Source organism: Vespula pensylvanica, chromosome 1 (genome assembly GCF_014466175.1).
Source record: "Vespula pensylvanica isolate Volc-1 chromosome 1, ASM1446617v1, whole genome shotgun sequence".
In the NCBI taxonomy this organism is placed as follows: Eukaryota; Metazoa; Arthropoda; class Insecta; order Hymenoptera; family Vespidae; genus Vespula; species Vespula pensylvanica.
This window is the reverse complement of record NC_057685.1, coordinates 17,005,957-17,028,456: the sequence shown is the minus strand read 5'-3', so window position 1 is coordinate 17,028,456 and position 22,500 is coordinate 17,005,957. Positions and strand designations below refer to the sequence as shown.

The 22,500-nt window shown below is 36.6% G+C and overlaps 1 protein-coding gene across 4 annotated transcripts in view; it reads right to left on the bottom strand.

The window, feature by feature from the left end:
* The window catches only part of LOC122638040 (serine/threonine-protein kinase 25), a 93,854-nt gene that overhangs the window by 60,342 nt on the left and 11,012 nt on the right, over nt 1–22,500 (bottom strand). Inside the window, exon 1 of one of the 4 annotated variants that reach the window (XM_043830964.1) lies at nt 9,551–9,881. The exons of the other annotated variants lie outside the window; for them this stretch is intronic. The gene's annotated coding sequence lies outside the window, so the exon portion shown is untranslated. Of the gene's footprint in view, nt 1–9,550; nt 9,882–22,500 lie in introns of those variants that run through there. 4 annotated transcript variants of the gene reach the window in all.

Genomic DNA, 22,500 nt, shown 5'->3' with positions numbered 1-22,500 from the left:
GACGTATTATTGTTCATGTATTTATTACGATCGATAAAAACGTCGCAATCGTATAAGATCGAATAATTCTTAGAGTTTTAATCCACCAGCAAATTTTAAATATATTTTCTTCGAAATAACAAAAAAGAAAAACGATGATGAAGAAAACGCCGATCGATACTAAACAAGAAAATAATTTACTTTAACAAGAAGATCACTTTTACCAGATCGGATGAAGGTGTCTTCGAGGTAGACGTTTAGCAACAGCAAACCGCGATAATCGCTCGTCCGAACGATCGCCTTCGTAGCAAGTAGGATCAGACATGACCCAATTTGATTATACGACGGTGTATTCCAACCGCAATTATTACCTCCGGGCTAACCACCTTAGCTCGAGCTTCAGACACACAGGACTCCACCTGCTCGCTACGAAGCTATAAGACGAATGCTTTGGTCGAGCTAGGTCGACCATGCCACACATCGATATACATATGTACTCCAAATGACTGTTTCAATTAACAACAGTAAACATTACTTACTACATACATACATACATACATACATACATACATACATACGTTAGAATGTATAACATCTGTTTATATATCGAGAGTACGCAAAAAGACTTTGTCACTCCCAACAATATTTTCATTCCTCCGATAATATAACCTACGCAATATATTTACGTTCCGTGAAATTATACGTGGTTTATATAAACAACGAAAAGACAAAAAAGAAAAAGAAAAGAAATTCGACGATGGTCGTTCCAAAGGAGTCATTGAATATTTCGACGAATTTCGATGAAAGGAAAGAGATACAATAAGTAAATAAATAAATAGATGAAAGAAGAAAGAAAACAGAAATGAAGAACGTTTTGTAAAAGAAGAAAGAGAGAGAGAGAGAGAGAGAGAGAGAGAGAGAGAGAGAGAGAGAGAGAACAAGAAGGTCATACTTTATCGATGATAAAGAATTCGATACGTTAAAAGGAACATTTAGTTCGTAAAACAAAGCATATAAACTTTCTTCGAATAAGGAATAAGCTCGAACAGGTTTCTCCTAGTTATATGGACAAAGGACAAACGTAACTATGTATTATAACTACGGACACGATTACTATATGTCGAATATATCTCATTCAACTAAAGTTTCTGCTTTTACCGTTCTCTAACATTATTCTAAGAACTATCACACTAAACCAGCTCACCCTATTCCCTTTTTCCTTTCCAGTTCCCCATTACTCTTCGCACAATTCCATTAGTCGCATTTCCGTAGAAAGAAATGAAAGAACGAACGAACGAACGGTCCCCTTCTTCGAATAAACGGAACTCATAAAACTTCACTTCAATTCTTACAACGGTGCATATGTAAAATGCATTTCGAAGCGCATCGATTATCGAAATTCACCGAGAACGAATGGTAAAAGCGAAAGAGAGAAAAATATATATATATATATATATATATGTATATAAATGTATATATGTATGTATGTATGTATGCATGCATGTATGAATGTACGTCCTCGAGATTTCATCGAGAGCTATAGCGATCATGTTCACGCATCCGTGTCCTTTTCCATTCGTCCTTGTACAGCATCACCTTGAAACCGATCCTGCGCAAGCATCAACGAGCACACCTCGCTTCTTGCTTCATCTCTAACGTGTCGTTTTGCAGTTGTAACTCGCGACGACGAATCAGAGAGAACGAAGAGGGACAGTGGGAGGAAAAGGAGAGGGAGAGATGGTAAGTAAAGAAGGGAGGAGACGAAGTCGAGGACAAAGAAAGATGGATGCAAAAATAAAAGAAAGAAGTTGGGGAGGATAAGGATAAAGAAAAATAGAGATAAAGAAAAAGAGACGACAAACAAAACGTTAACTCTTCGTTCGTTCGTTCGTTCGTTCGTTCGTTCGTTCGTTCAGTCGACAATAAGCAGCGTATTCTCCTCCTGAAGCACAACAGGGGGTCATATTCCACCTGCTCTTGGAACATGCATCCAGTGTTACGTGTCCATTTACATAACTTTGCTCTATGTTCAACGAGACGAGACTCTTGTCTCGTTAGTGTACGTCTCGCTAGCTAGCTGGCTAGCTAGCCGGCTAGCTAGCTAGCTAGCTAGCGTACTTATTTAATTATTTACTTACTTATTTATTTACTCGGTTCGATACAGAAACGAAAGAGAATATTATATTATAGTTTTCGTTCCATTCATCGTCACGATACGTTCATCTCTCTTTATAAATTTTATCGTGAGAAATCTCAATTGAAAGTTCGATTATTATCAAATCGATAGTGATCATAGATTGATGAAAAAAAGGAAAAAACAAAAAAAAAAAATGTTCGTTCGACAGAATCGATAATCTATATACGACGAGAGCGTCGAGAGAAGTCTCTGATTTGAAATTTTTGGAAAATAAAATATGTACGATCGTTTATCTTCCGCGGGAATATCGACGATAGAAGAAAGAACTGTTATTAGAGATGTAAAAAAAAAAAAAGAAAAGAATTTTTTTTTTTTAAGAAAAAAAATATATATATTTAGCTCGCGTGGAAAAGTCGACTGGGAAATTCATAAATTTTAATAGAGAAATCAGGATGATCGAATTCGTTACGGGGATAGATCGTGGGTGTTAAATTTTCAAATAACGACGAATGTTATAGAGTACTGCGTACAATCGAGACGAGTGGAGACGAACGATTAAAGCATCGTTATTCTCTCTCTCGCGTAGCGAAGTTATTGATCGGCAACACTACGAAGATCCAACGTATGTACATATATATATATATATATACATATATGTATGTATGTATGTATGTATGTATGTATGTATGTATTAAAACAGGTATACACGTCTTTCTCACGAGTATAGAGGTGTGCGCGTGTGTTCAGCGACGGCGCACACGTGACACGTAGCGGTTGTGATTTGACACGTTCGCTCGACCATTACGTGCACGAACAGGTGCATCACCAACGTTAATTTAACGTGAATTTTGCGATCGACATAACCACAAGACGCTATAGAATATATCGCTAGTTATGAATCACGCATTTCGTATTATTTTCTAAATGGAAAGACTTCCAAAATTAATTAATTATAATACATTGTCTTTCTCATTATCGAAAATATATCGATGTCGTTTTTATGCTAATAAGTAATAATCAAGTGCGTATTCGTTCGATTATGTGAACGAGGAAGGTTCAAGAAACGGGTCTAATTAGATATGCCACCTGCCGAAATATGTATACATGACACGTATGTAATAAATCAATATATATATATATATATGTATATATTTATATATTTATATATTATATATGTAACTTTAAAGAGAAACGTTCTGATATCAACGATCTGAATAATTTTACATGCTGTATGAACACATTTCTTTTTAAGTAAGATCAAGTCTCTATTTCTTTATCTTTTTCTTTCTCACCGACGTATCTTACAAAATTACACGTATCATACGATTTAATTTAATCCTAATATAAAAGAGATATTAATGCGAAGGCGAGAAGAAGCCGCTTACACGAAGATTCAAATTGAAGAGGACCGTTCACGATCGATACTAAATAGTCCATATCACGAACATAGGTACTCTGGTAGGCACGTGTTCGCACGGAAGTTAATCCGCTTACTCCTCGTTCGATGACGTTAAACGATTCTAAATAGATCTCAAATACATCTACGTAAGAACGTATGTATGTATCTACTTATCTATCCATACACATACACACACACACATAACACTATTTAAGTTTCGTAAAGAGAAATTTTAAATATATGAATACGTAAGATAAAAAAAGAAAAAAAAAATGAACGAACGAACGAACGAACAACCAAATAAAAATAAAGGATCAAGAATCCGTAAACTCAAAGAACGGTTACGATAGAATGGTTACTTATAATACGATATTGTACGTTCCAAAGGATAAGTTCTAGATTCGGAAGATGATAAAATCCATAGAAAAATCGTCGACACACTTGTATGCCCTTAACGTAACTCTTTACTCGAGCGAAGAATAAATCACGATTTATGGAACGTAGCCAGAACCGAATTTTAACTTCTTCTTTTCCTTCTTCTTCTTCTTCTTCTTCTTCTTCTTCCTCTTCTTCTATGAGAAATCTATGACTTAGCGAGTTTGTGCGAAGAATTCTGGATCTTGGAAAAAGGTAAAAGGAAGGGGTCGAAGTCGTGGTCGTGGTCGAATGGGAGCATAAGGGAGGAGGGAGGGGGGAAGGAAGAAGCGAATGGAGATACTGTATGGAGATAGGGTGGTAAAAGAGAGCATCGTTTCGCGTTTATTGGAGCGATACTTAAATCCGGTGCCACGACGAGCTTTAAATGAATCTGTCTCTCTCTCTCTCTCTTTCTTTCTTTAGAAGGGATATATGTTTTACATGTGTGGGAATATACGAACGGAAAGTTCGATTTCTATGGGCCAGTTTTGTGAATCGTATCGACTGTCGACGGAAAGAGAGAGAGAGACAGAGACAGACAGACAGACAGACAGACAGAGAGAGAGAGAGAGAGAGAGAGAGAGAGAGAGAGAGAAAATGAGAAAGAGCTCGTCGAAGCGACGTCAACGAGTCAACACAATACGTCGAGAGGCCTCGGAAACCAACGACAACGACGGACATAAACTAGACAGAGTCAGTCCCTGACGCGATCGTTAAAACGACTTTTCGCATTCATTTATGACAACGTTACTCGTCGAATCGACATCGACGACACAGAAGCAACCTTTTGCTCGCGGGACGCGTCATTGGCTCGAAGGAATTGTATTCGCTCTACTTCTCGATCCCTTCTACGGTCGAGCGCTAGCGCGCGAACACGCTAATGAATACTCCCATCTATTTTTTCTTCTTCTCGTTCTTTTTCTCTCCCCTCGTTGTTGTAATTTTTTTCTTCCCTTTTTAATTCTTCTTTCCTTTCCTTTCTTTTTTATCGTTTTTATTTTTGTTAGTTATTTAATTACTTACTTACTTACTTACTTACTTACTTACTCACTTATTTGCTTACTTATTTATTTATATAGTTACAGATTATCCTAAGGACGATCGCGAGTAAAAATTTTTGTATACCAACTCTCTCACACTTCTCGCGTTAATCTTCATTTTAATAGTATTCCTGTAATACGTTCTACGTCGGCCGATATATAGAAATTTCATGCAACGTGTTTGTTAATAAACGTTGAAATTTTTTGTTCTTTTTTCTTTCTTTCTTTCTTTTTCTTTTTTTTTCTTTTTTTTTTTAGAATTTCTTTTAGAAATATATTCTTTGTAATCTTATTACTTCGTTGGATAACAAGTAAGTAAGTAAGTAATTTGTTCCTTTCGTAGATTTTAATTCGTCCATTTTCCGAAACAGTTGATAGTAATCGTAGGTAGCACGACGATTTAACGGAATAAACGGAAAATGACTGGTTGGTAGGTAGGTAGGTAGGTAGGTAGGTAGGTAGGTAGGTAGGTAGGTAGGTAGGTAATCTAAAAGCGGAAATAACTAACCGGTGCGCGTCAACCAGCATCACCAGTACCAGCACTAGAGCACGAATATCAGTAATAGGAAGATTTCTTTACTAACTCGTAGACGAATTTCTCTTACTAGCAGGTGTTCGACACGTATGTATCTATAAAATTCGATATACACACACAGACACATATATACGGAAATAGATTCGTTTCCAGCCATCGACGTTGACTTGTCAATTCGTTCGACGTTTAAAAATTGTCGGGCGTTTGGGTTGGTTCTCGATTTTTCACGAGCTGAGAAAATCTCGATAGTCGCTATCGTTCCTCTACGAATTACTTATTATTTGTCGATAAATCGAAAAGAGTATGAAAATTAAAAAGAAATAAAAAAGAGAGAGAGAGAGAAAAAGAAAAGAAAGAAAGAAAGAACTTTCAGCGACACGTCATTCCCCGTTATGTATTTACACAGGTAGATAGGTGGTACTACTCGTTGAGAGTTCGCGTGTCTTTAATGAGAAAGAAAGTTTAAACTGTTCGTAAAGGAGAAGAGAACAGAACAGAACAGAACGGAAGAGAACGGTATGGAAAGGAAAAAAAAAAGAAATAAAAAAGAAAAATATATAGGAATAAAAGGAAAGAAATACGAACAGGATCGAAGAGACAACCTGCACGCACGCGCTACGAGAGTATCGGATTGCTTCTTCGAAAACACGAGAGACACGCGTTTAGAAATTCAAATAACTTGGAAAATCAGTGCAAGGAATCGTATTCACCGTATGAGTATATAGAGTCTTACCCTACTACCTTCGTTTCTCCACCATCACCATCACTACCACCATAGAGACGTATAACGGAACGAACGTTTTCCAGCATTTAAATCGCGACGGGTCGTGTCACGATTTCGATCATGCAAAAATTTGAAAAAAAAAAAAAAATAATAAAAAAATAAATATATATATGTATGTATGTATGTATGTATGTATGTGTGTATAGATACGCGAGCCACGAGCTCATACGAAAAGCATTTTTATGGGAAACTCGTTTCGCAGCAAACTTTCCATAAAAAGCGAGCTATCGTTCGTTTTACTCGTTAAAGGCAGGTGCCTTAAAGGCAAATTATTCATTCCAGTGACATCTCCAACTGTTGATGATATTATCGAATATCTTGAAGGATATCGTAAGATAATCATTACGGCATACGAGATAATGCATCAGAATAATCATAATAAGTATTATTATTATTATTGATGATAATAATAAATAATAATAATAATAATAATAATAATAATAATAATAATAATAAATAATAATTGATTATCGATAATCCATCTGCTTTGACGTAACAAATATCGATTGCGTTATTAATTCGACTATGTCGATTCACACAAAAATATTCAGAATTGAAAGACACTTCTTTTCCTTTCCTATTAATTTATTCCAAACGAGCTAAAGAAAAATGAGAAAGCAAGAAAGCAAGAGAGAGAGAGAGAGAGAAAGAGAGAGAGAGAGAGTGGGGAGGAGGTAGATGTTGACAAATTTTTTCTTATTCTAAAATTTTACGAGAATATCGTGAAAGACTTATAAACGAATTTTAAGAAAGAAATTCTATGTGATGCTCCGGGTCATATACCTTTCGCGTTACGTTCCATAAAGTCGAGACGAGTTCGTACGGAAAGAGAAGTCGAAAAGAAGACATAAAGGAAGGGAGATAGGTAAAGTGGCATCATAAAAATAATAGTTTAGATGAATGGGAGATCGGAGAGCAGGAGTGACGTTCTTTCAAGATTCGTATCTTTTAACATTTGCTTTTCGAATTTGGCTTTCGTTCCCGTTTCAATGCGACGGCGGCTCTTTATATTTTGTTGGAAACGAACCTGGAAAACTGGGAAAGTAAAAGAGAGAAAAAGAAAGAGAGAGAGATATATATATATAATGATAGAAAGAGAAAGAAGAAAGAAAAAAAAATCTGACGCCCCATAGAGATTCCGACTCATATATAGCTCCATAACGTTCCATCGTGTATCATCAAAGTTCTTCTTCTTTCTCCTCCCATATACGCCGTAAATCTCGTTCGTTGGAACGGCGTTTTCCTAGCCACAGAAAAAAAGAAAGAAAGAAAGAAAAAAAAAATGAGAATAGACAAAGAAAGTATCGTTGTAAGCCAGTTTATACGGACACGCTTCGGTATCGATTCTCGTAAATATTTTCAAGCGATACCGTGGGACGGGCGATAGAGGAAACCTCTGGAAATTCAATTTGTCTTATTTTCTCGCACTAGTATGAAATCTCGGAACAGAATTTACGTGGGACGGGATGGAAACGACGACGACGACGACGACGACGGTGGTAGAACCGAGAATAAAAAAAAAAAAAAAGAAGAAAAGAAAAGAAAAAGAAGAAGCTTCTTTAAGCGTACGTATCTATGAACTTGAAAGCCGATAACGATCGGCACGAGAATGAGATAGAGAGGATATATTTTTCTAGCTTTCGACTAACTCCTCCGCGAATAAAACCGTCTTTACTTCCTCGTTTTATACGAGTTATCGATCCCCGATGAAAATACTCGTCATCGGCGCGTTTAAACGCGAAGAAACTTAAAATGGAAGAAACGCGGCCGGTCGAATGAAATCTTATTTTTCTGTCGATCAGTGGGTCGTCCGACCGGTTGTACCAAATTCCACGAGGACCAACACGAGAAAGAGAAAGAGAAAGAGAAAAAGAAAAAGAAAGAGAAAGAGAAAAAGAAAGAACAGGAGACATTTGGAGAACTCTTTCGTCTGTTTTTTTCTTTTTCTTTCTATTTCTCTCTCTCTCTCTCTCTCTCTCTCTCTCTCTCTCTTTTCTCTATTTCAACGAGAGTCAAAGACTTTCATTCGATCGATATTCCCATACGACAAAATTAAAAAGTAATTTTTATCTAAATCACGATTATGCTCACGCGATGCTTTTCTTATAAAGTAATCTCAAATTAGTATCGTTATAAAATGTGTGGGTATATTTTTCAAAGTAAGTAACTACGTAGGATAATTTTGCCAAACGCTTAACGATCATGCGAATTAACGTTGGAACGATACGTAAACTTCTATGAATAGTCCAAAAGCGAATGTGAACGTGCTACGAAGAAGGAAAATTTTACGTCGTTGTTGAGTTTATCGATCCGTAATTTAGTTTCTCGTTGGTCACGGAAAACGTTCGACCACGAAGAAGAAGAAGAAGGAGGAGGAGGAGGAGGAGGAGGAGGAGGAGGAGGAAGAGAACGAGGAGGAGGAGGACGTGGTAAAGGGGAGAGGAGGAGCACTCATACATACATAAATCGATTCTCGGAAGACGAACTTCGTAAAAGGCTCGTAAAAGAGAAGGCGAGAGTTCATTCTTCGCAAGGGTACGATGAGTCAAGCTATTTATCCAGTCGCAAAGTTGTATGCTAGTAACAACGATCAATTGCCTACTAGCAACGTACATACGTAGAAACATACACATATATGTATCTACGTACGTTGTTAATATCAGTAGTAAAGAATGACTCAAGGATTTATACTATCAAGGCCGCGTCGTTGACTTTCGCGTGACGGCACGAGTCTCACATGATTCTGCGTGATTTCTTTCGCCAATGTGGGATATTTTATCTTTTTTTTCTCTCTCTCTCTCTCTCTCTCTCTTTTTTTTTCTTTTGCTTTCCTACGAATCGAGAAGACCGATCCATTCAACCGAGACCGCCGATCTATGTTCGAAATCTATCATAAATTCTGGACAACGAATAATCATCGATCCTTCCTCCACCACGCATCGATCCCACGCAAAGGAAACTACAAAGTTTATGACGTAGTATCTATTCTAAGTTTAGAAACTTTTCCATCCATTTCGTAATCCTATTGGATAAGCGCAATAAAAGAAAAAAAAAAGAATAAGAGAGAGAAAGAGAGAGAGAGAGAGAGAGAAAGATAGATAGATAGAAAGAGAGAAAAAAACAAAACAAAAAACAAAATAAAAACAGAGAGAAAGAGAGAGAGAGAGAGAGAGAGAGAGAGAGAGAGAGAGAGAGAGAGAGAGAAGAAAAAAAGAAAGAACAAAAAAAAACTAACTAACGTTATAAATAGTAACAATACCTTCGATCTATTTCCGCGCACCGTGAACGTAGCCCCGTAAACGAGAAGGGCCGAGGATGTGCCGATAGCCGAAGGGGTTAGTAAGAAAGAGAAAAAAAAGAACGAGAGAGCTTGTGAACGAAGATCGTACCCCCTCGATACGCGAAGGCTACCACCGACGGTATTAATCTGGACGATCGAGCGACGATTCTCTACGTGTAGTTGAGGGCGGTCGCGCGTCGACTGAAAGCTCCCTTTCGAGGAGAGAATCCGCAAGGGAACGACAACGGCGGCGCCACGACGCAACCCCTTACAACATAGCACGGCACGGCACGGCACGGCACAGTAGAGTAGAACAGAGCAGAGCAGAGCAGAGCAGAGCAGAGCAGAGCAGAACAGAACAGAACAGAACAGAACAGGAGTAGAGTAGAGTAGAATAGAGTAGCGAAGAGAAGAGAAGAGAAGAGAAGAGCGGTGCTAGCCAGCCAGCCAGCCAGCCAGCCAGCCAGTCAGCCAACCAAGCGACCGAGCCGTTTCACCCCCACCCTCCGTTGCCATCATCATCCCACCCTTCTCCCTCTTCCCTCTACCCTTCTCCTCCTCCTCCTCCTCGTCTTCCTCCTCCCGCCTTGTCTGCATCCCCCTCGAAAGCTCGGCATCCCCACCATCGGAGCGTGTCTACCGCCACGCGGCCGTCGAACTGGAGGGGGTGTCTGCCGGTGGAATTACTTCGCCCGGCAAAAAGCTCCTATCCCCTTATTTGGAAGGGTAGAAAACTTCGCAAGACCGACTGCCTGCTGCTACTGCTACTGCTGCTGCTGTTACTGCCGTCACTGCTGTTGCTACAGATATGGCTATATTGCCAGTACTGTTGGTGGTGGAATGTAAGTAAATGGAAGAGAGAGAGAGAGAGAGAGAGAGATAGAGAATGGCGCTTGTTCAGTCCTCCCTACATATCAGCATCGTTGTATCATCGCTAAAGAGGGAAAGAACGTAAGAAAGAGAAAGGGATGAATTATAATCTGGATAATGTTAAAGAATGTTTAGCGAGTGGGCAAGATAACAGAGTTCGTCGGCCTTTTTCTTGTTCTATCCTATCCCTCTTCGTGTACATACGTACATAGATCATACGTACATACATGTGTATATATATATATATATATATATATATATATATATATATATATATTCTCTATCCCAAAAGAACCTCGTTCGTAAGCGATTTATTATTACATCTTATTTCGACCAAGGCACATCCATTTTGGTTTATCGATCCTAGTAGAAGAGGTATAATAGTAGTCAGGTCGGTCGATTCTCCGCTTTCTACGTCCCGATGCGTTTATAGTCGACGGATGTACCTACTGATGGATTTATGGTAATTAGTAGACCCTTACGAAAGGGTCCTATTGAATTTTCTCCATATTTCGACGCGCAGCGATCGATCTAAACGGTACGTCTATTGGTATCAATATGAATTAGTTCAAAGATTATTATCGAAAAAAATTATGTTTTGATCGAAATCCTATAGTAATAGAGAGACCAGTTTCTATCAAGTGACGACAAATTTGAACGAGTCTGTGGTATAGATTTTTCATAAATGTTCAGAAACGACGTAGACCCGTAAACAGGGACATCGGATCGAAAATATGCGTGTTTGATGATCAAAATTGGACGTTAGGATGGATCTTAAAGAGACGGCGGAGAGGAGAATACACCTCTCGATCGAGACCGGGTTTGGTTCGTGAGTCGAGCACGTAGGAACCGGTTCTCGTGTGTGGCATGAGGTCTTTCGTTACTGGTGTCTGTAAGATGAAAGGAAGTTCAACGGCAGTATCGACGAACAAGCAGAAGATCGATCGCGTCAAAGAGAAATCTCGAATCGTTCCTATCTTCTTCTTCATCTTCCCTCCCCTTCATTTCTATCAAATATCCTGTCATATTTCGTTTCTTTCTTCTTCTTTTTTTGAAGAAAAGAAAGAAGAAAAAAACAAAAAAAATCATCATGCCTTTCAACGTATCGCATGACAATCTTGTTACCGAGCGAGCGCGAATACAATCGTTTCGATTGGTTCAACGTTAACGTCAATTTTTTTTTCTCTCTCTTTTTTTTTTTTTTGTTTTTTAGATGAAAGAAGTAGGACACTGATTGATAAAATATCTTGCTGAGAGCGAAAAAAAGCTGTGTACCAAAGATTTTTAAATCGTTTCGTCAAACAGACGTTGTTTGTTTGTCGGATCACCCATTCCTCCCTTTTTTTAAACGATTTATTCCTTGACGCCCTTGATGTAAATAGCACGTATTGAACGATTCGCACCCTTTTCTCTCGTAATCAGTACAAAAGTTACACGGGACGCGAGACGTGTCTCGACTATGAGGTCCAAGTTTCTGGTTTTCTGCCAACATCTCTTTCTATGAGCGGGGAAAGGAAAAAAAGCTTTCTAAAAAAGCTGATTCTAACTATCGTAGAAAATCTCTGTCTTTCATACAGATATAATTAAAATCTCATGTCCGTTCTAGATATGAAACGAAATTGAGGGTAGGAAGTCTTTAAAAACTCGTTCATACGGAACGAGTTAGACTAACTCTAAAATTATCGTCTCGATTCTTGATTCATTAAAAATAAATAACTCACCCAGCAAACACTCGTCGTAGTTTCTGTTATTATCCATGACTAAAACGAGAGACATTGATATCTTACCTGAAAAGACAAAACAAAAAGAAATAACGTTAAAATTAATTACGATCTAACGTTGAAAAATATTATAACTTGCGTAATAAATGAAAGGTAAAGAATTGAAAATAATTTCATCATTCGCAATTATTAAAAATAGATCATTCATAATATCGCAACCCAATTTCTCTCGAAGCTCTCGAGATATCGCAAATAAATCGCACTCTTCTTTACTTCGAAAAGCACTTTCTTCTTATATAAATAGAGCAAATCTTAAGATAGCTTCCGTCTTTGTGAAAGTAAATGAAACAACGCAAGAGAGCGAGAAAAAGAAGGAAAAGAAAAAAGGAAAAGAGAGAGAAAGAGAGAATTGGTATATATGTATGTATGTAGTTACGTACTTACGCAAAAAAAAATATTGATAAATCGAAAGAACGAAAAACGTAATCGTCTGTGTGTGTGTGTGTGTGTGTATATACTACGATTTGGTGGCTTGCCGAGATCCTGTAATTTACTAAAATCCTAGCGTTCTGTCTTTCACGATCCGAGATTAGTTTCGGAGAGTTGGATCTTATCCTACCATATATATACACACACATATAGTAAACTTTATACTTACACAATGGCATGATAATATTGAAAATTGACTTCTTCCAAAATTTCTATACTACATTCTTCCTAATTCATACACAATACAATCTAATTTTATAACAACATTCTTATAAATCGTATTCAAAATTTATAATTTTTTAGAATTTTCAAATAATAGACGCAACGAGGATGACAAGGAGGAATAAAAAGTATCTATAGTTTAGTGCTATATCGATCCTAGAACAAATTATTATACTCTCCCATGGGTAACATCGCTGCAATCGATTACTCATTTTCGAGATGATCCTTTGGGTAAAACGAACTAACCTACGTCGTGATAATTCATATTCTTCTACACACATAAACGTGCGCACGCGCCCACACACACACACACACACACACACAGGACAGACAGATAGACAGACAGATAGACGGATAGAATTCCATATGAAAAAAACCGAGACAAATAAGCCGCGACTAGAGTTTCGTGCACTTGAAATGGATTAGAAAAGTGGATCGAATAGGAGAGCAACGCGGATGCGAGAGGTCTTTATGTGCCGTGCGATATACGTGTTAGACGGTAGTTATTTAATACAATAATTTCTTTCTCTTACGGATGACTCACATAATAGCACGAAATTACGGCGTTTAGATACGCGTGCGTACGTACGTAACTACGTACATACGAACGTACATACATAACTATATACGTAAAGAGAAGCAAAACGACTATTAAAAATCTTTTAGGTATACGTGAGATAAACCATTTTCACTTCCGCATCTTATCGGTAAAGTCCTTTACTATGTATGTTTTATCGAGTTATTGTTCTCTGAATCGAATGGATTCTAAGAAAACACATCTCGGCAACGCCTACGATCGATCGATAAGTAAACCACTATCATCATTTTGTATTCAACTGGAATGTAAAAAGTCAATAAATCGTTAACAATAAGAAAATGGTATCGTTGCTATTGTTTGTTGTTATATATATATATATATATATATATATATATATATATTAGCTTCTTATTCAGTCATCGCCATTGATATCGTAAACGTGACGATAGAATGACGTTTAGCGTAGTAAATTAATTAAAAAGGGAGAGGAGTGATCCGATGGAAGAGGTAGGACGATGAATGACTTCGCGTTTAGAATACGACGGAGAGTTTAGTACCCTCGGTTAAGATCCATTACAAACGGCCAAGGCCATTATTTGTTTTACCGTCCACCTACATGCACGTTTACTTTACCTACGTGCACTACGTATCAAAGTTGGCCGACTAGAGAAATTGAACATTCTCCGTGTTCGGTCAGTATGTCTCGTACGTTTCGATAATAGCGTAAAGTTTTCTTTCACCGTCGAGATTCTAAAAAAGGAACAAAGAAGAATGAAAAAGAAAAGAGAGAAAAGAAAGAAAAAGGACAAAGAAAAGAAATTGTTAGACCGAGATACTTTGTCGCTAATCTCGCGGAGGAGCGAATCTTCTCCGTCGATAGAAAAGCTCGTGCCAAGTTTCCGCAAGCAAACTGTGCGGAAGCATTCCGTCGTGGTCGCCTCGAAGTCGAGACAGTCGGTTGCTTTTCTTTTTTCCTCAGATAGAGAAAGAGAAAGATAGAGAGAGAGATAGATAGATAGATAGATAGAAAGAGAGAGAGAGAGAGAGAGAGAGAGAGAGAGAGAGAGAGAGAGAGTCAGCGAATCGACGGAACATGGGCGCGAACGAACGATTTTACGGAAGAGAAAGAAAAAAAAAGAATTCAAGAAGAAAGGGTACGCGATAAATTGCGTAAGAGCAAACGCAGATAAGTATGTATGTACCATACCGTAGATACATACATACGTACGCATCATCTTGGAATTTATGTCGAGTTCACGCTCGATAAAGCGATTCACTTCGATTCGTTCATGTTACCCGCAATAAGAATAAATTCTTAAGAAAACTTAACTTTCCTTTATCGTGTAACAGCTGGGGACTTAAGAGAGGAAAAAAAGCAAAAAAAAAGAAAAAGAAATGAAACAAGGGAGAAAAGTATAGTAAATAAATAAAGAACAAGGAGGAAGAAAAAGGAGATGAAAAAAAGACAAAAACAAAAAGAAAAACAAAGAAACAAAATGTCGGACAAAGCATGTCGCAAAGTTCTCCCCAAAGTCGGGCTACCGTACAAGTTGACTCGAGAGTGCACAGTGCACACACCTTTGCCGAATAATCGAACCGCGAGTTGCCTCTTCGGTATGTATCGTATAAGCCAAGGATCTCCGTTAAAATAGCGCGACGGCACGTATTGGAAACCCCTTCACGTACCCTTTCACATACGCTTAAGCATGCTTCACGATACTTGGGAGTGACACTAGCGTTGGAGTGGAAGGTCAACCGGCGATTGGAACTGGGACACCGACATCGATGGGGGAGGAGGACGGAGAGAACCATAGAAAAAAATTGTAAACGAGTTTAAGGCGCCCGAATGACTCTTTAGAGGCAGGTTTTCGTCGTCGTCGTCGTCGCCGTCGTCGTCGTCGTCGTGTAATTCTTTTGAGAATCAAAAATCCGTACCAGTTGCGATATTGCTGCAACGGTATTTCTCTATAAAAATGAAAACAAAAAGAAAAAAAGAAAAAAGAAAATAAAAATATTTAAAAAACAAAAAAAAAGATAAGTTTACCCAACGAGTAACGCGTTTCCTCTATATACTCGTTCCTTGTATATCTATCGAAGTTTCTACTTTGAAAAGTAATTCTTATCTCTGTATTTTCAACGTTTAAAATGTAGGTAGGTAAGTAGATATGTGTGTGTGTGTGTGTGTACATTCATGTGTTTATGTATATACATTTTTTGGATAGTATTTTAAATTCTTATCAAGAGTGGGTGATTTAAAGCGAAGGAAAAAGGAAAGAAAACAAATAAATAAATAAATAAATAAACGAATAAAAATAACAATTACACGTGAGTCGAGAAATGTGTACGTATGCATAGATATTCACATACGTTCCATTTCCAATAAAAAATAATACTTTCGCTAAGTTTCGACCACGCGTAACAATTAATACTTTAATATTCGTCCACGTCCGTACGAACTACGATACATCATTTATCTTGAAGCCCCTAGAGCAATTAATTCTTCGTTTTTCTATGCGACCGATTAAAAGTTGTCGTTTTTACCGAGTGAAAACAGTTCTTTTTTTTCTTTTTTGTTTGTTTTTGTTTTGCTTTTTCTACCGAAGCTTTCCCTGCTCGATCTTTCTTTTCTTTTCATTCCGCGATCTATTATTTCTACTTTTTGCCCGTTTATTTTTGCCGTAACATCGATCCCGTACTATTAATAAAAGCTCGAAGCCAACGTGCCTCTCAGAAAGATCGAACAAAATTATCCCGGCGATTTTCGCGTTGGTTGATTCGCCAGTATTTAATCGCTTCTCCGACGCCCTTAAGCGGGATTATACTGATCTACTATGTTTCCTTATAACTTCACCCTACCGTTCATAATCAATTTTCACTTTGCGTCTGGGTTGCCGTCCGAACAAAATTATATACCTTCGCTATTATACGCTTAAATCCATTCGAATCATAATGCGTGTAACTAATCCGAGTATACACCTCGAGACCAAATTCCATTTCAAATAATGCGCGCATGCGTCTGTATATGTCTACGTATATATATATATATATATATATATATATATATATATATATGTATCATACACGTACATACATATATACATTTTCTATGATATCATAGCGACAGACATATATTGGCTAATCGAATTTCATTGAATGTATGTACGTATAATAGAGGAATATTACAACGTTACAACTTACGTTAACAACGTAGAATATTAATCAAAATGTAGATATTTAGGACGATTTACAGTTTCCCTTCCGAGTCCAACTAGACGGTTGATCCTGTTTCTCCATCCGGTGCAAACGATATTTCATCTCGACACCAAGAGACATTTCTTGCACGTAACTCGTGTAAGAGAAAGAGAAAGAGAAAGAGAGAGAGAGAGAGAGAGAGAGAGAGAGAGAGAGAGAGAGAGAGAGAGAGAGAGAGAGAGAGAGAGACACGATACTCGACAATCTGCTCGTTAACAGACGTAAACGATTCGAACATGTGTGTACAATAGCTCAGAGCGAACAGACTAGCAGCTTTTTGACGATACCAATTCGAATATCCTTCTTGCGAAAGGTCGCTCAGAGTTAAACCATTGAAATTGTTTTTCTTCTCTCCCTCTCTCTCTCTCTCTCTCTATTTCTCTCTTTCTCTTTGTTTTCATACGCGAGCGAATAAAGTGAACGTCATATAGCGTTGTTGACAAATATAGTCGTCATATGTTTCATAAGAGCATATAACATGAGAAAAGGCGGACGTTTTATCGTTGTCATTCACAGGTATATATGTACGCACGATTCATACGATTCCCGTTTCTAGTAGTTGATTATGACGTGTGTATATGTGTCTGTGCGTATGTGTTTGTATATGTCGGTCAACGATACACATTTCGAACAATTAATAAAATAAAAGTTGTTTCCAAGCACATATGCTATTGAGTAACTTAGAAATTTTGATTTCTCCGTTTAAAGAATCGCATATAAAAGTATGTTTCGTAATAGTATATTTTTTTCTCGACTCTTATATATTTTCACTAACGATTACAAAATCCAACGATAAGATTATACAAAGCGACCCTTCACAGCTGTTTCGCGTGTGTTTACTTTTCCAAAGTATATTTATTATACGACCGCGTCGTTCACCTAACAGAGTCAAGTATTCGTCATGTCGAAAATGAGACTTTATTTCGATGTGAACATAGTAAACAAAGTTATAATGTTAATCTTTAAAAATAGAGAGATACAATCGCACGTACTTTACACACACACACACACACACACACATTTATATACGTATGTGTGTGTGGGTGTAAAAAAAAATAGAACAAATTAATGAGAGCGGTGAAATATTTTATAGATGTATGTTCAAATATCAAGTGTAAAGTTTATGTTACTCATTTACACATACACACATTTAAACCTAAAGATGTAAATATTGAAATTAACGGTATCACGTAAGTACTTACTTACTCGTCGTTTCATCGAAACTCATCTTCATTTTGTGTACATCGTACGTTAAATGTTGATCTACATACTGGATGATATCATAAAAGTATACACAATATATCTAACTTTTAATGCCTTATTATAATTTATCGTTTATCAAGAAGGAAATCTGCTATTTTAAACTGTCGTAATATAACGCAAAGTTTTCAAACGATACATTCTGTAATATTTCCTTGCTTTTTATAGTTTAATTAATCGTCGTACTCCGGTTTTGTTCGTGTCCTTGTACTTAACACGATATGAAACATCGTTTTGTTAGAAAAGTTTAAAGTACCTGCATTATATCGGCACTTTAGAAAGTTCGAATTTGTCGTGATTACAATTATGACGTTTTCTGTAAATCGGGAGCTTGATGTCTTAAATCTTATTAATAATCATTATTTTCGAATACATCATAATCTAATCGTTTATTAAACGATTTTATACGAGATAAATCGAACGTTTCTACGTGATTTTAAAAATCAATTACGCTTTTTCGAGACTTCTTTTTTCTTTCCTTTTTTTTCCCCTCCGAAATCGTAAAACTACAAGCTTAGATATTTTTGCGGTCCAACCCCTTACAAAGTTTCCGAATATTTCTATGGCTTATCACTTTCTGTACCTAGGATATTTTTAATAACCCGTATAAGTCATGTTCTTGTACAAGTGTAGTACAAACAACAAAATTTCTCTTCTTCGTTACACTCGCCGTTCGTACTAAAATTTTATCATATAAATTACGCAGCTTGCTGGAAGCAATAGCTTCGAGGACTTACATCTCCGAGATAAATTGCGTTCGGATGAAGACGTTCCACTCTTGCAGGAGATAGTACCAGTGAATGAACTAACTATAAAAAGTAGTAAACCGAGAAACGTATCGTAAATAACGAGATATGTCTGTTATACCGTACGAAAGAGAGAGAGAGAGAGAGAGAGAGAGAGAGGGGGGGAGATTAATGTTTTCAAAGTATACATAAACTTATCTCACCTATTTTTTAAATTGGATTTTATTACGTTTACTTAGAAAAAAGAAAGAGAAAGTAATAAAAGCAAAAGAAAATTCCCGCATAATTAAATGATATCGCGTAAACGATTCCGTACGAAAAAAAAAAAAAAAAAAAAAAGGAAAAGGAAGAAAAAAAAAGAAGAAGAAGAGAAAAAAGAAGAAAAAATATCGATATCAGTGAGATATCATTTTTTTATTTGATTTAAATCTCACCAAGATACTCGATTGTTTGATCGAAGTTCTTTTTTAATTAAACGACTCACGACACCTAAGCCTGCTTGGTTTTATCACGCTATTTTTCGTCCGAGAGAGATAGAGAGATAATTAGATAGATAGATAAAGAGAGAGAGAGAGAGATAGAGAGAGAGAGAGAGCTCACTTTCGTTGGAAAGACTTTTCGAACGTAAAACACTATTAAAAGTTGCATCCGCAATTTTGATTAGCTTCCTTTTTCCTTCAACATGAAGTTTAGCCCTATCTAAGTTTCCAACGCTTTTGAGAAGGCTATTCGTGAATCTCAGTTGTATTTCATGAAACAAATAAATCTATACGTATCTCATCAACGAATCTTTTTTTTAGATTCGATCCTGTACGATGTAACAAGATGGTAAAGCTTAATTCTGATTTGATCGACGAAAGAAAATCTCTTGATTTAATTCTATCAGTTTAGAGACGAAAGAATGAAAGTACAATCTTCAATGTTTCCTCTCGAATACATGAGATTATCTTAATATTGAGATTAGAGATATCAAAACGTCATTTGAATTTATAACTTTCTTAAAGATATCAATGGATCAGAGAAAGAGAGTAGAAAAAAAAAAGTAGAATAAAGAATGATAAGTAGACAAGTAGAAAAAGAAGGATAACAAAAAAGAAAAGAAAATTTGACCCTGCGAAGAAAAAGTACGAAAGACGATAATAACGGGAGAAGTAAATTGGTAAGAATAAATGTAGTATCGATCGTAAAAATAAAAGTAATACGTGAGAAAAGGAAAGAGGGATGAACTCGAAAGAAAAAATAAATAAATAAATAAATAAATAAATAAATAAATAAATAAGAAGGAAAAGAAGAAAAAGAAGAAATTGATTTCTACTTTGACTTCGGCAAAGATTGAAGCGACCTGTAGAAAGGGTAGATACCCTTGAGCAGAGAATAGGAATCCTTCGGTTGTTACCCTGGGCATCGACCGTCTGCTAAGCGCGTGTCCTGGGGCAAGGACCTTCGTTGCACGTATATTCTACAAACCGTCTCGGCATTTCTCGCTCTATCCTAAGAAGACATAAAAAAGAAAAGAGAAAAAAAAAAGTAGAAAAAAAAAAAAACGGAGTACTTTACCAATTTCTCCCACACGTTTTACGATAAAACGATTTATCTCATCTCATCGTCATATCTCTTCGTGACATGATGTAATTTTCTATTTTTTTTTTCTCTCCCTCTTTTTTTTTTTTGTCAAACGTTAAGATTTCCTTTCTTGTTTTTATCTTTTTTCCTTTCATATACCTACTTGCATAGATTCGAAGAACGCGAGAGTAAAAATTTATTATCAAAAGTTATTATCGTATTCAACGCTTTTATAATTATTCACATTTATCAAACGTTTCCTCATCGATTTTACGTTCCCATATATTTCGTTTATTATTAAACTAAAACACGTTGCTAATAAATACGGACGTACGTATTGAATGAGATGATATCTAACATGACACAAATGTAAACATCTCTTGTAAGATTTCCCTTAGGTATCGGAGACCCTTTTGGGTATTAAGTATTATTGAAATATCACGCAAATATGTATCTATGTATATCTTTAGAATCGATTCGTCTTGGCTTGATTTTTATTCGAAAAATCAAACTATAAGAATAGATCTCTGTATGTATCTACATTCTTCTTTTTTTTTTTTTTTTTTTTTTTTTTTTTTTTTTTTTTTTCTTTTATTTTCCTTCTTTCCTTTCAGCAGAACGCATAAATGCAGGTAATATAATTGATAAGATATATATCGTAAATCATAGTCGAAATAATTTCGGTTTTCACGCAGCTATCGTAAATATAAAATAACAGAAGAACAGCGTAGTAAGAAGAAAAGCTACAAAAACGTTCGTCTGTAGGAGTGGAAGCAACGGTACTTGCTCTCTCCCTCTCTCTCTCTCTCTTTCTTTCACGAAAGAATCCATCCTAGAAACAGATAGCACTGTTCGTAAACGTCCACTTTAGCGCCATAGCCAAGGAATAGGTAGAATCTTTAATAGCTGCCTTTACAACGCAAAGACTTATGTAGTATATACATACCGACGCGTTTTTCTTAACGTCTACTGTAATACCGTAAATGCTGACTCTCCTCGAACAGGGCAAATGAAAAAATATAACGTCGTTTAAGAAGGACCGTTGTTTTCGCTCAAACTTTTCCAATTTCTCGAGAGAGAAAGAGACAGAAACAGAAAGAGAGAGAGAGAGAGAGAGAGAGAGAGAGAGAGAGAGAGAGAGAGAGAGAGAGAGAGAGAGAGAGAGAGAGAGAGAGAGAAATCTCTACTCAACGTAAATATATTTTCTCACGACGAGTTTTCTCTGCGAATGATTCTTCTAACGACTTTATTACAAAAAGAAAAAGAAAAAAAGAATGAACAAGAAAGAAAGAAAAAAATATATTAAAAAATGTAAAAAAAAAAGAGAGAAAGAGAGAGAGAGAGAGAATATGATATATAAATCAGATCTACGAGCGATAAAGTTATCCAAGTTGGTATTGGTATACCAATCGACAAACGAGACTTCAATTTCCACGTTCTCCCCAATATTTAAATTCTTGGACTTGTTTACTAGCACATCTCGTCGATACGTTCGCGTTCACAAGAGGAATCTTCAGGAAAGTGGAACGCTATAGAAAGCAATGCGGAAGAGGATTCTTTCGGGGCACCTTCTCTCATAGGCGGCCGAATTCTCTTTACCAAGGTCACACCATATCGATTTTCATGTAATTCCCTCATAATTGCAATACATAATTTCGATCTATATAAAAAGATCGATAATTCAATAATAATAAAAATTATCGATATTCTCACGATCGCGATCATTCTATGATCTAAATCCTCCTGTAGAGTTACCTACCGTAAGATTTTACTTTTTCGAAACGGTGATAAGAAAAGTGACAGTAGCAAGATTTCTTTTATACTTTTCTTTTTTCTTCTATTTCCTTTTTTTTTCTTCTTTTCTATCTTTTCCTTTAGCGCGATCTACTATATATACTCGGTTAATTACACTTGGAAGAAGTAAGCGATTACTAGAATCGATAAAGAGAACCGAGCGTTCCTTTTATCTTTGTTAACGTGCTTTTACTCGCGCTACTGCACGATATGACGAATGACTCCTTCGCATGCGGGGTGAAAGAATGATTCTTCGTTTTTCTTTTTCGCAATCTTTTTTCTTTTTCTTTTTGTTCTTCTTCTTTTTTTTTTTTTTTTTAGAAAGCGATACCACCTACAAGCTTTTGTATTTTCACCCTCGGTAGAGTTGCTTTCGGTGAGTATAAAAGAAGAAACATGGATAGAGAAGGAAGAAAGAAAGTGTGTGTGTGTGTGTGTGTGTGTGTGTGTGTGAGAGAGAGAGAGAGAGAGAGA